This window comes from Vicia villosa, linkage group LG3, assembly GCF_029867415.1.
Source record: "Vicia villosa cultivar HV-30 ecotype Madison, WI linkage group LG3, Vvil1.0, whole genome shotgun sequence".
Lineage (NCBI taxonomy): Eukaryota > Viridiplantae > Streptophyta > Magnoliopsida > Fabales > Fabaceae > Vicia > Vicia villosa.
In genome coordinates this window covers 61403577-61415483 of record NC_081182.1, presented here as the reverse complement: position 1 = coordinate 61415483, position 11907 = coordinate 61403577, and positions in this window count along the sequence as shown.

Here is an 11907-nt window from a genome sequence, read left to right as displayed (position 1 = left end):
ATCATGTTTTACCTTGATTGTCCTTTGATGTTCCCCAATCATGTTTTACCTTGATTGCATTTGATATTCTCCAATCATGTTTTACCTTGATTGTCATTTAATACAGCCTCGTTCATGTTTTATCTTGAACATCTCAGATGTTCTCCTCCTAAAGTTCAACCATGCTTTACCCTGACCGCCTTTGTAGCTTGTCTTTCCTCTACGATTTCATTCAAGTTTTACTCCTGATTACTTTTGATGTGATTGCATGTTTCAAATTTTATTCCCCACAGAATTCAGAGTGTCTCATATCATATTGCATTCAAAAAAGTTTCCATTGCATTCATGTCATAAGCATTGTCGCGGCGATCTTAGGACAAAAATTGTGTACTTTGTATTTAAGTCTCTTCACATCTTCGATGGAAGAAACTTAAATAGGGGCATCTGTCGCACCCCAATTTTTGACCTAGTCTTTTTTTTACTATTTTTCACAATTTCATTTGAATCGTTTGTGTTGACTGTGTTCTGATTAATAATTGATTGTTCGTGAAGTTCATTGGCCCAGTCGATTTGTTAATCTCGTCACATCTAAGTTGTGTTCGACTTTTGCACCTTACATATTTGATTTTTTTTTTGTATCATGTGTTGATTAAGTTAATAGTCAAGTTGGTTATTATTGAAATAAATATTTCTTTTAATAATTAAATTCATTATTAACTAAATTAGCACTTTGTAAATAACATTAATTTCTTTTTTTATCTTTTAATTAAAGTTGCATCCAAAGCAAGCTTTTTATTTATTTTTACATTATAGTACAAATTATGTTTTGTTTTTCTTTTTTAATAATAGTTATATTTTAAATTTTATTATTATTATTATTATTTTGATTGGCAATAGAATATGCAAAAAGGCTTTGTGTGTTTTGGCTCAATTTATTCTCTTCTATAAGGTCCATTTACATTTTTTTTTTACACTAAAAGAAAACAAAAAATAATAACATATTTTGTCTTCACTTCTTGCTCTATCCCACGCCTCTGCCTTCACCAACAGCACTCTGCATATTTGTACCATCATTTGTCAAGCCTGCCCTGAACCAACACTACACTCCAAAAACTCTGCACCCTTGCTGCACACAGCATGCCAAACATTGCATAGAAATGGTAGAACAAATCCCTGCATCAAGAAGATATCAAAATCAGTAGCTATAATAGTTCAAATCCTCACCAAACTTTCCCCCCAAAACCATCTCAATTCTTCTATAAAAAAACAACTCAGTAACACCATAAAGAGGGGGGCGATTCAGTAAAGGGGGCAGCCACGAAATAACAAAAAAAAAGTCTCTCAAAACTTCTGTAAAAAACTAATAGCAAAAAACCTCTGCTCATTTCAATACACAATAAACCTTCAAACTTTGATCCCTCAGCAACCCTGAATCACCCTCAACCGTACCTTACCCCAATCAAAACCGCAACACCACTCACACACAGCAACAAACCGAATCAAACAATACAACACTCAAACCTCACAGCAATAACAGCAACGGCTTTTCAAAACAAAACACAACTGCAGATCTCGAAATAGCCGAATAAAGAGAGAAGAAGCGCTCAGAAGAGGAAGAGAAACGTACCTCAGTTTGCATTTTTCCCTCTTGATTCTGTTTCAGTTTTATTTCAATTCTTGCTTTATATTTTGTTCACATAATCTTGTAATCACTAGTCATATTTGGGGATAAGGGTTTCATGGCTTGTTGCTTACATCTTTCGATTGAATGTCGTGAGAAATTATGAAACTGAAAGTTGGAGAAGGATTTGTTGTTGTTTTGTCTACGAAGCATCGCGAGAGATTTGAGAGACAAGAACGAATATGGTATTGTAGTTGTTGCTCTGTTCATAATGTGAGAGGGAGAGATCTCTTTTTTCCGTTTCTTCACGATGAAGAGGCGCTGAGATGCTTGTTTAGGTTAAAACCGGTTTCGGGTAATAGGCAGGGTCTTGGAGCGGGTCGGCTAGTCTGGCCCAGTGATTCATATTTTTATTTATTTTTGCATGAATGTTTTTTTATGATTACTAGTGGGCCTTTGGCTTTAATCTTCTTCTTGGCCCAAGTTATTACAAATAAAAACTACAAAAAAATAGTTATTGTTTATTTCATCTTTTATCAAATATTTATTAAAAGATCAAAAATAATCTTTTTAGATGTATGTTTAGGAGTCATTCAAAATATTTTAAAATGATTCAAAAAAAAAAAACACTTTCTTTTAATCAAATCATTTTATCTATAATGGAAAGAAGGGTTTGTACGTACTTGTACAAGTTGTTCTTTAAGCATTTAGGCGATGGCCGTTAAGCCTTTGTTTGGATGTTTAAACTCCATTAAAGACTTCTTAAAAATCGATTTAACTCACTCTTTTTTTTACAAAAACGACTTTCTTTTAATCAAATCATTTTAGTTTATAATGGATAATGAAGAAGGGTTTGTACGTACTTGTACAAGTTGTTCTTTAAGCAATTAGGCGATGGCCGTTAAGCCATTGTTTAAGTGCGTTGACTCCATTAAAGACTTCATAAAACTCGATTTAGCGAATGCTCTTTCAAGTGTTTAGGCGATGGCCGTTAAGCTTTTGTTTGAACGCTTGAATACCACTAAAGATCTTACAAACTCAATTCATCTCGCCTTTTACAAATATTTTTATTTTTTACATAATATATTTATTTATTTAAATATATATATACTTGTTTACATGTTTTTTTTCTAATATAATAGTTTTTACAAACTAGTTTCTTTTAAAAGAAAAATTCTTTTTTTTCTTTTACAAATAATATGATAAAATAGTTATTTTTATTACTTTCTTTTATTCAAATAATTTTACAAAATCATAATTACTTACTTCTAATTAATAAAAAGTCATGGTAAGTCATATAGTTAATCGAATTTTGTTTTTCCTCATCGATTTAATTAATTAGGTTAAGAAACCAATAATTAATTAGTTCGATTTTATTTATTCTATTAATCATGGTTAACTTGTGCCCTAATTAGGGTTTGCGAGAATTAGTCATACACTGAAAAATGTTTCTTTATGTATTTTCTTTTCAGGGTTAGCAATAAGGTTTCCTCCAACTACGCGCCACGCCTTCCACAAAGCTAAGTCCCGATTAAATTCTTTTTTTTTATTTCTTTTTCTTTCCTTTATAATACGAATATTATTTTTGTCTTTTATCTTTTTAAATATTTGTTCTGCCTATTTAATAAAAGAACTGTCCATACACTAAAAACATTGGTTTCTCTGTGCTTTTTTCAGGGTTGCTCTTCAAATGCCTTCCGGCTATGCGCCTGATCAAGATCCGAAGCTAAGTATTCAATTTAATTATTATTATTTTAAAGTCTATTTTGTTTCCTTTTAATTAGGGTTTACCTTTTGAACTCCGCATACACTCACATCTTTTTCTGCCTTTGCTTTTGACAAACATTTCCAGGGTCAACCCCGAGGTTTCCTCCGACCGCCAACCATACCAGATCAAATTCAAAGCTAAGTGTCTAGTTATTTATTTTAATTTCTTTTATCCTTTTATTTTTGATTAGGGTTAGTCATGTTTTCATCTGAACCGATAATGCACTCACCCTACTATTGCTTCTTATTTTTCCCACCTTTCAGGGTTTGCCAAATGCCAAAGCTTCGAGTATCGGTAACCCTAAACCCTGGTCTTAATTATTACTTGTGTTAGATCTATAATATTATTATCCCGCTGGTTTCAATTCCCGTTTCCTCCGCTGGTTTCAATTTCCCTCTCCCGTTATTGTTAGAACAAGATTTGTTCTGATCAATTATCTTAGTTTTGATGATAACAATAATATGAATTTTGCTTAAGATAATATGGTACTCTAATCCAATGCAATTTCCCTTTCAGGAAATATATAAAGAGTACGCATAATTCAGCGCTCAGAAGCTTTGTCTCAAAGGGTTCAGCATGCAACATCAGAACATGGTCTGGCAAGACATCAGAAGATGGTCGAAGCAGAATCAGAACATGGGTCTATGGAAGCATCAGAAGAACAAGAGAACAGAAGCACTGAAGTTCTGATGGTATCACGCTCAGAAGCACTTCAAGGTCAGAAGATCAGAAGATGCTATGCACCAAGCTGTTTGACTCTGATGATATTCAAACGTTGTATTCACAAACATCAGATCAGAAGAAAGTACAAGTGGCAAGCTACGCTGACTGACAAAAGGAACGTTAAAAGCTACTAAAGGCTACGTCAGTAGACACAGCGTGAACAAGGCTCGAGGTAGTTGACAAAAGCGTATAACATTAAATGCGATGCTGTACGGAACACGCAAAGCATTAAATGCACTCAACGGTCATCTTCTCCAACGCCTATAAATATGAAGTTCTGATGAGAAGCAAGGTTAACGATTCTGCACCAAAACAACTCATATCAAACTTGCTGAAACGCTGTTCAAATCTAAACTCAGAATCTTCATCTTCATCAAAGCTCACTACATTGCTGTTGTAATATTTTAGTGAGATTAAGCTTAAACGATTAAGAGAAATATCACAGTTGTGATTATCGCTTTTAAGAAGCATTTGTAATACTCTTAGATTGATTACATTAAGTTGTAAGGAACTAGAGTGATCGTGTGGATCAGAATACTCTAGGAAGTCTTAGGAGTGAACTAAGCAGATTGTAACTAGAGTGATCGTGTGGATCAGTATACTCTAGAAAAGTCTTAGAGGGTATCTAAGCAGTTGTTCCTGGAGTGATCAGTGTGTGATCAGTAGACTCTGGAAGACTTAGTTGCTGACTAAGTGGAGAACCATTGTAATCCGTGCGATTAGTGGATTAAATCCTCAGTTGAGGTAAATCATCTCTGCGGGGGTGGACTGGAGTAGTTTAGTTAACAACGAACCAGGATAAAAATAACTGTGCAATTTATTTTTATCTGTCAAGTTTTTAAAGCTACACTTATTCAAACCCCCCCTTTCTAAGTGTTTTTCTGTCCTTCAATTGGCATCAGAGCGCCGGTTCTAAGGTGCAAGCACTTAACCGTGTTTAGAAAAGATTCAGGAAGAGAAAAACGCTTTAGTAAAAGATGGTTGATGAAAGTGAAAAGTCTACACCTGCATCTACATCTGGCTCTGCTGAGCAATACAACGGTAACAATGGTTATACTAGACCGCCGGTATTTGATGGTGAAAACTTTGAATACTGGAAAGATAAACTGGAAAGTTACTTTCTGGGTCTAGATGGTGATCTATGGGATCTTCTGATGGATGGTTACAAACATCCAGTAAATGCCAGAGGCGTAAAGCTGACAAGGCAAGAAATGAATGATGATCAGAAAAAGCTTTTCAGGAATCATCATAAATGCAGAACTGTTTTGCTGAATGCTATCTCTCATGCTGAGTATGAGAAGATATCTAACAGGGAAACGGCCTATGACATATATGAGTCCTTGAAAATGACTCATGAAGGAAATGCTCAAGTCAAGGAGACTAAAGCTCTAGCTTTAATCCAGAAGTATGAAGCCTTCAAGATGGAGGATGATGAAGACATTGAAAAGATGTTTTCAAGATTTCAAACTCTTACTGCTGGATTGAGAGTTCTTGACAAGGGATACATCAAGGCTGATCACGTAAAGAAGATCATCAGAAGCTTACCCAGAAGATGGGGTCCTATGGTGACTGCATTCAAGATTGCAAAGAATCTGAATGAAGTTTCTCTGGAAGAGCTCATCAGTGCCTTGAGAAGTCATGAAATAGAGCTGGACGCAAATGAGCCTCAAAAGAAAGGTAAGTCTATTGCATTAAAATCCAATATCAAGAAATGCACTAACGCTTTTCAGGCTAGAGAAGAAGATCCTGAAGAATCAGAATCTGAAGAAGAAGATGAACTGTCCCTGATCTCCAGAAGGCTAAATCAACTCTGGAAGACCAAGCAAAGGAAGTTCAGAGGCTTCAGAAGTTCAAAGAAATTTGAACGTGGAGAATCTTCTGATGACAGAAGATTTGACAAGAAGAAGGTCATGTGCTATGAATGCAATGAGCCTGGACACTTCAAGAATGAATGTCCAAATCTTCAGAAGGAAAATCCCAAGAAGAAGTTTCATAAGAAGAAAAGTCTTATGGCAACCTGGGATGAGTCAGAAGATGATTCAGACTCTGAAGATGAGCAGGCCAACTGTGCGCTGATGGCGACAGAAGATGACGGATCAGAATCTACATCAGAATCAGATTCTGAAGAGGTATTTTCTGAACTTACTAGAGATGAGTTAGTTTCCGGTCTAACTGAACTTCTGGAAGTCAAGTCTCAGATTAGTCTCAAATACAAAAAGCTGAAAAAGCTATTTGAATTTGAAACAAAGAAGCTTGAGTTGGAGAATTCTGAATTAAAAGAAAAACTTTTAAAATTATCCAATAATGTTGGATCCCCTTCTGATTCAGAAAAATCCACTCCTAGTCTAAACCATATTCTGAAAGAATATGATTTAAGTTTCAGGAAGTTCTTATCTAGAAGTATTGGCAGAAGTCAGCTAGCTTCTATGATATATGCTGTGTCTGGAAACAAAAGAGTCGGCATTGGTTTTGAGGGTGAAACCCCATACAAACTTGAACCTGTTGATGAAATGAAATTCACATACAAGCCATTGTATGATCAGTTCAAGTATGGCCACTCCCATGATATTAGGCACACTTCACATGCTCAAAGTTTTCACATAACACACACCAAAAAGCATGTGACACAACCTAGGAAATATCATGAAACTCACATTAAGAATTATCATGCTGTTCCTCCTATTGCTTACAATGTTAAACCCAAGTTCAATCAGAACTTGAGAAAATCTAACAAGAAAGGACCCAAGAAAATGTGGGTACCTAAGGATAAGATTATTCCTATTGCAGATATCCTTGACTGCAAAAAGGACAAAGCACAACATGTCATGGTACCTGGACTCTGGATGCTCACGACACATGACAGGAAGAAGGTCTATGTTCCAAGACCTGGTGCTTAAGTCTGGAGGAGAAGTCAAGTTTGGAGGAGATCAGAAGGGCAAGATAATTGGCTCTGGAACTATAAAGTCTGGTAACTCTCCTTCCATTTCTAATGTACTTCTTGTAGAAGGATTAACACATAACCTCTTATCTATCAGTCAATTGAGTGACAATGGTTATGATATAATCTTTAATCAAGAGTCTTGCAAGGCTGTAAATCAGAAGGATGGCTCAATCCTATTTACAGGCAAGAGGAAGAACAACATTTATAAGACAGATCTGCAAGATCTTATGAGTCAGAAGGTGACTTGTCTTATGTCTGTTTCTGAAGAGCAGTGGGTCTGGCACAGAAGATTAGGTCATGCTAGTTTGAGAAAGATTTCTCAGATTAACAAACTGAATCTGGTCAGAGGACTCCCTAATCTGAAATTCAAATCAGATGCTCTTTGTGAAGCATGTCAGAAGGGCAAGTTCTCCAAACCTGCATTCAAGTCCAAGAATGTTGTTTCTACCTCAAGGCCATTAGAACTCTTGCACATTGATCTGTTTGGCCCAGTCAAAACAGCATCTGTCAGAGGGAAGAAATATGGATTAGTCATCGTAGATGATTATAGCCGCTGGACATGGGTAAAATTCTTGAAACACAAGGATGAGACTCATTCAGTGTTCTTTGATTTCTGCATTCAGATTCAATCTGAAAAAGAGTGTAAAATCATAAAGGTCAGAAGTGATCATGGTGGTGAATTTGAGAACAGATCCTTCGAAGAATTCTTCAAAGAAAATGGTATTGCCCATGATTTCTCTTGTCCTAGAACTCCACAGCAAAATGGGGTTGTAGAACGAAAGAATAGGACTCTGCAAGTAATGGCCAGAACCATGATCAATGAAACCAATATGGCTAAGCATTTCTGGGCAGAAGCAATAAACACTGCATGCTATATTCAGAATAGAATCTCTATCAGACCTATTCTAAATAAGACTCCCTATGAATTGTGGAAGAATAGAAAGCCCAACATTTCATATTTCCATCCTTTTGGATGTGTATGCTTTATTCTGAACACTAAAGATCATCTTGGTAAGTTTGATTCCAAAGCATAAAAATGTTTCCTTCTTGGATATTCTGAACGCTCAAAAGGCTACAGAGTATACAATACTGAAACATTGATTGTAGAAGAATCAATCAATATCAGGTTTGATGATAAGCTTGGTTCTGAAAAACCAAAGCAGTTTGATAATTTTGCAGATTGTGATATTGATATATCAGAAGTTGTTGAGCCAAGAAGCAACGCATCAGAAGCAGAGCTTCTCAGAAGCAAAGAATCTGAAGATCAAGTATCAGCTTCTCTGGAGGATCTAAGCATTTCTGAAGAACCATCTGTCAGAAGATCATCCAGACTCATCTCTGGTCATTCAGAAGATGTCATTCTTGGAAAGAAGGATGATCCAATCAGAACAAGAGCATTCCTTAAGAACAATGCAGATTGTCAATTAGGTCTTGTATCTTTGATCGAGCCAACTTCTGTTGATCACGCTCTAGAAGATCCAGACTGGATAATTGCTATGCAAGAAGAACTAAATCAGTTTACAAGGAATGATGTTTGGGATCTTGTTCCTAGACCAGATGGATTCAATATAATTGGTACAAAATGGGTCTTCAGAAACAAGCTCAGTGAGAAAGGCGAAGTGGTAAGGAACAAAGCCAGACTGGTGGCTCAGGGTTATAGTCAGCAAGAAGGGATTGATTATACAGAAACCTTTGCACCAGTGGCCAGGTTAGAATCTATTCGTCTATTAATTTCATTTGCCACTCAACATAACATCACTCTTTATCAGATGGATGTTAAGAGTGCCTTCTTAAATGGTTATATAGATGAAGAAGTTTATGTCCATCAACCTCCTGGTTTTGAAGACTCTATGTCTCCTAATCATGTTTTTAAACTTAAGAAATCATTGTATGGATTGAAACAGGCTCCCAGAGCTTGGTATGAACGTTTAAGTTCTTTCCTTCTGGATAATGGTTTCACTAGAGGAAAAGTGGACACTACTCTCTTTTGTAAAACCTTTAAAAGGGATATTTTAATTTGTCAAATATATGTAGATGATATTATTTTTGGAACATCTAATGCTACACTTGGAAAGGAGTTTGCTGAGTCTATGCAGGCTGAGTTTGAAATGAGCATGATGGGAGAACTCAAGTATTTCCTTGGAATACAAATAAATCAAACATCAGAAGGAACGTATGTTCACCAAACCAAGTATGTGAAGGAACTTCTGAAGAAGTTTAATCTTCTAGACTGCAAAGAAGCCAAAACTCCTATGCATCCAACATGCATCCTAGGTAAGGATGAGGTAAGTAAGAAGGTAGATCAGAAGTTATACAGAGGTATGATTGGATCTCTTCTATATCTGACTGCTTCTAGACCTGACATTCTGTTCAGTGTTTGTTTGTGTGCTAGATTCCAATCAGATCCTAGAGAATCTCATTTAACTGCTGTTAAGAGAATTCTAAGGTATCTGAAAGGTACTACTAATGTTGGCTTAGTTTACAGAAAATCTAAAGAATACAACTTAGTAGGATTCTGCGATGCTGACTATGCTGGAGACAGAATTGAAAGAAAAAGTACTTCAGGAAGTTGCCAATTTCTTGGAAGTCATTTGATCTCTTGGTATAGCAAGAAGCAAGCAACTATTGCTCTATCAACAACAGAAGCAGAATATGTCGCTGCTGCTGGTTGTAGTACACAGATGCTCTGGATGAAGAGTCAGTTAGAAGATTATCAGATATTTGAGAGTAACATTCCTATATTCTGTGATAATACTTCTGCTATATGTTTATCTAAGAATCCTATTCTTCATTCAAAAGCTAAACATATTGAGATTAAACATCATTTCATAAGGGACTATGTTCAGAAGGGTGTTATATCTTTAAACTTTGTTGATACAGACCATCAATGGGCTGATATCTTTACAAAACCCCTAGCTGAAGATAGGTTTAAGTTCATTCTGAAGAACATCAGTATGGATTTATGCCCAGAATGAGAAGATGAGAAGTTCTCATGTATGAGTATCTTCTGAAATGAAAATGGATTATTTTTTATATCAGAAGTTCTGATTGAAATCTTTTAGAAATTATGATTCGGTTATTACTAACGTTTCATTGTCTAAGTTGATTCAGAACCTCTTTTAAAGCAAAACAGCTGTTACGTTTTATCTCGGGATGGTAAACCTGTCGTTACTATTCATGGATAAACGTGCGTGCAGTTGAAGGGACGCCGACCATAGGTAACTGTGCCAGTCACCTCATTTGTCTTTATTATCTCCCCTCACGTCACGTAACATTAAATGCTATTCATCATTCGTTTCATTTTATTTTCTTTTAAATACTCTTCAAACACTTCTCTTTCCCTCTCATATTTTCTCTATTTTCTCTATCTCTTTGCATTCCTCGTCAAGTTTTTCTCTCTCTCTCTTTCATATCAAACCCTACCTGTTCATTTTTTCTGCAAATCCATTATGAACTCTTCATCAAGCCCAGGAAACCATGAAAATGATCAAAGCAACAAAAGAAAAGCTGTTGAAACATCTCCTTCCAAACCCAAAAAGATCAAAATCACCTATGATCCTCTCAAGGTGAATCCATTCGAAGCAATGTTGTCTGGAAACTATTCTAGACGTGTGTTTCATCCCCCTGGCGAAAGCCCTCCATCATCTCCATCTTCTTCCTCATCTTTCGACCATGGCATGCTGGCACAGACTTTGTCTTAGCTAGGGTCTTAGGTTTTGGTCTTTGTAGTTTTCTTTTCCTTGTTGCATCTGCTTGATAAACATCTTCATGTAATATCTTTTGACTATCAATGAAAAATTTGCTTTTACATTCCAGTGATTTTATTTATCGTTTTATGCATCTGAATCTTTTGAAATATGCCTTTTGATGTTATGACAAAAAGGGGGAGAAAGATAAATGATAAATGATTTGATTAATCTATCAGTTGTTGGGTAAAGCTCCCACACATTCACTAACATGAACTGCAAGTTCTATATGGTTTAAGTGTTTTGCAGGTATAAAGAAGTGAAGAAAATCTTCAAAGCAAACACAAGAAGCAAAACCATGGAAACTGAAGCAAGCTGAGTGCTATCAAGCTTCAAAAATCAGAAGCACTGATAATAGAATTTGATCTATATTTGTCTATTTACTTTGACAAAATTCTATTTGCTCTGATACATTATTTCAGCCTATATGGCTCTGATACATATAATGTTATAGCTCTGATACACATAATGTGTTAGAAGTTACATTTTATGTTCTGACTCGTTCATGCTGACTTTTGTCGTTTAGTTTTTGTTCTGTAACATTTCAGGATGTAGAGATGCTCTGATGATGCTCTGGTACATTCAACAATGTTCTGATACAAATCTAGCATGAAGTGAGGCTGGTAGAAATTCAAGCTCTGAAGCTATCCGAGGGAAGCAGAAATTCAAAGCTGTGAATGTTCTAAAGATCCAGAAAACTCAAGTTCTGAAGCTGTCCTAAATGGAAGCAGAAATCAGAAGCTGTGAATGTTCTGAAGATCAAAGAAATTCAAGTTCTGAAGCTGTCCTGAATGGAAGCAGAAATCAGAAGCTGTGAATGTTCAGAAGATCAAAGAAATTCAAGTTCTGAAGCTGTCCTAGATGGAAGCAGGAATCAGAAGCTGTGAGTGTTCTAGGGATCTAAGGAAATTCTAGTTCTGAAGCTGTCCTATGGAAGCAGAAGTCAGAAGCTATGAATTCTCTAAAGACAGAAGCTTATATGATCGTCTCTACCGAAATAATCAGGGAAGTCTTTTATTAAAGTTCTTCGAGTATTTATTTCAGGGGGAGATTATTTATCTCAGGGGGAGATTGTTAATCTCAGGGGGAGACATATTCATATGCTTATGCTATAGCTGTGTAATTTGTC